The following is a 3,694-nucleotide window of genomic DNA, read 5'->3' as shown; positions in this document are numbered from 1 at the left end:
TATTGAACAAATAAAGAAATAGCTGAGAAAAAGGTGGATGCGAAGTGTCATATGTTCTGGACTTCAATATATAGGCGGGGACAAATTGAATCTATGTCAGTTCCACTGTCATAAATAACTAAAAATATATTTTGTTTACCATTGTTTAAAGTAACATAATACTTGCCTTTAATAACATGACTTTTATTCTAATTTTAATGCATATTCTTTAAATTAATTGAGAAGAACAAAATTCTGGATATTTTAAGTTACTATAATCAACATATTTAAACTATTATTAAACAATTCATAAAAGCTTTACATAAATTCTAGCATATAAAAAGTTCTCAAATAATATTGTTTAGTGATATCAATTATCTAAAAGGATACATTGAAAACTATACTGAAAACTTTAATTTCTTAAAGCATTCATTGAATTTAGGAATACTTCTTTTTAAGTAAAATATGATCATATGGCTTGCTTTAAAAATTCTATAACAAACTTAGAGGAGATAAAAAGAAGGCATTTATCTTTGGTCACCCTCTAAATTACCCAAATAAAGAGTATGAATGCAGGAAATGCAGCAACTCCAACAACCCTATGTCTAGTCCTCTAACTTTTGAGTCAAACTGAGTATGGAGAATCTAAGTCATTAAGGTACCACGTATATTTCACCATCAGATGGCAATTCCAAATATAATTTGATGGATGAAATCAAAAGAAAAAAAAGTCATGCATTTAAGATATTCCAGAAAGGCAATCTCTTTCAACTCTTACTGAAATAACAAAACAGTTGGCCCAAGTGTTTGTTTCTAATGAATACCAAATAAAATACTGTCAACTTCTTCTAAGATGAAGCAAGGTCTGTATTGACAGAGCACAAAAGTATGGTAAATGAATATTCAGTAGCTTTACAAAAAAAAGATGGGATTTTTCCAATGCATTTATAATAGTCATTTGAGTCAATAGACTGTTATTTCAGATGACATAGTCTATTTCATAAATATGGGATACAATAATTAAAAATGCTGTTGTCAGTAGGCTTGAGGTGAATTGCAAAAACAGATGGAAGGCCAGTGTTTTCTGGTAACATTAAATACTATCAGAGTCAAGTGTAATAAAACATTTACGTACCTGTAAGAAATGGGATAAAGTCAATCTCGCATTCAGTTGAAAGCTATTATAAATATCTTCCACAAATACTTTGGACAAAGTTATCAGCAGCTAATCACTCAACATCCCAAAATATAATAAATAATGCTTTTTACTTTAAATATGGCTGTATGAATTCTCAATATTTCCCAAGGTACTCTGTTGTTAGATAATACAGTATTCTAATGATAACTTATTATTACTAACAATTCAAATTATTTATATAAACCTTTATATAAATTGGCTAAGCCTGGATTTAACTGGGATTAATTTAGAAACACATATTTTAAAAAGCTAGAAAAAGGAAATTATGAAAATAAAAAAATAAATATAATCTAATTATAGGATTGCTTTACTTATTGAATTTTTATGTTTATAATGAAGTTCTTAGCTTTATATTTACTGACATCTGAACTACAAAAATACTGAATTTAGATAAAATAATGCATTAGCACATAAATAAGTAAATAACTAAACAAATAAATTCTTCTTTCTCTCCTTCAATTCCCTGTGCTCTCAGATGTAACCAACATCACAATGTGGTATATATCATTCCTAATATTATTCTCTATATATGTAAACATTTGAAAATATATGAATTCATTTTCTTTTCCTACAAACACAAATAAAATATAAACATAACCCTACAACTTGCTGGGTTTTTATTTATTTTTAAAATAATTTCTCTTTTCTTTTTTTAATTGAGGTATGATTGACATATTAAAAAGTGTACAGTATACCTCTTGATGAGTTTGAAGATAAGTATACACTTGTGAAACCATCGCCATAAACGATGTCATAAACATAACCATCATCTCTGTAGTTTCCTCCCTTCCTCTCTTTTTGTTATTGCTTCTTGTTGTAAGAACATTTAACATAAGATCTACCCTCTTAACAAATTTTTACACATACTATACAGTAGTTTTAACTATAGCTACTATGTTCTATTGTGGATCTCTAGGACTTATTCATCTTGTATAACTGAAATTTGTACCCTTTGGCCAACATCACCCCAATCATCCCCTTCCCACAGCCCCTAGTAATCACTATTCTACTTTCTGCTTCTATGAGTTTAGCTATTTTAGATTCCTGATATAAGTGGAATCATGAAATATTTGATCTCCTGTGTCTGGCTTATTTCATTTAGCATAACATTCTTCAAGTTCATCAGTGTTGTAGCACATACAGAATTTCCTTCTGTTTCTTAAGTGAGAGTAATATATTTAGTATTATAGTATATACCACATTTTCTTCATTCATCTATGGATAGACATTTAGGTTGTTTACATTGTATTACAACTATTATAAATAATGTTGTGATGAGCACAAGAATGCAGATATCTCTGTGAAATCCTAATTTCAATTCTTTTGGATATATACCTAGAAGTGGGATTGCTAGATCAAATGGTAGTTCCATTTTTAACTTTTGAGGAGCCTCCATACTGCTCTCTATAAGGCTGCACCAATTTATACTCCCACCAACAATGTACAAGGTTTCCCTTTTCTTCATGTCCTTACCAATCTGAATAGCCAAAGCAACCTTGAGCAAGAAGAACAAAATACATCAAACTTTCTGATGTTAAAATATACTACAAAGCTACAGTAATCAAAACAGTATGATATTGGCATAAAAGCAGACATATTGCCCAATGCAACAGAAAGATAATAGAACCCATAAATAAACCCACACATTTATAGTAAGCTGATCTTCAACAAGTGGGGCAAGAATACACACTGGGAAAAGAGAAGTCTCTTCAACAGTTGATGTTGGAAAAACTGGATATCCACATATTAGAGAATAAAATTGGGCCCTTACTGTTGCTCCATAAATTAATATAACTATATTGGAGACAGAAACATCTCAGGAGTTTTGCAGAGCTTTGCCCTGAAGGAATATGTGAAAGTGTTAGTTCGCATATCGAAAGCTGTTTCACCTTAGGAGGGCATCTCTGAAAGATCAGTGGCAGCTGTTTCCCACAATGGTGCCGCTATTCTTAGACCTGAGGTTCGGACTTGCTTTGAAAAGCAAAGCAGGTCTGCTAAGAGCCACAGGATGAGAGCTGATCAAAGAATGCCCACCCGACAGACAGACACCTGTGGCTAAAAGCAATTAGCCCAAGGGACAGTTCCTGCTTAAACTCCTGACTACCTGCCTCAATACACAATAACTTGATAAAGAAAATATGGAGCCACTATATCTCTGTTTAACCCTTCTGTTAAGTGATAAATTTACCTTAGAACTTAGAAGTTAGTCTTTGAAAGATTTTGTAACCATTTGTTCACATAGATAGAATTAGTTAAGAGATCTGAAGAAGCCTTTTGAAAAACTTTCAACCTAAGAGGAACTACCTGTTGTTATGTAAATCTGTTACCCCTGGCAACTGATCACTGTACCTATAAATGCCCATGTAAAACTTCGCTCTTGGCCTTTTGCGATTGATGGAGAGATCCAAGGCCCCCTGAGTATCCTGCTTTGCCTATAATCTTTATAAATCTATAAAACTATACCTTCATCTCTGTGTATTCTTTTATTTCCATTATTTTCCATTTTCTATTATTTTC

Source organism: Propithecus coquereli, unplaced genomic scaffold (assembly GCF_000956105.1).
Source record: "Propithecus coquereli isolate 6110/MARCELLA unplaced genomic scaffold, Pcoq_1.0 Scaffold35, whole genome shotgun sequence".
Lineage (NCBI taxonomy): Eukaryota > Metazoa > Chordata > Mammalia > Primates > Indriidae > Propithecus > Propithecus coquereli.
Note: the sequence above shows the minus strand (reverse complement) of the source record.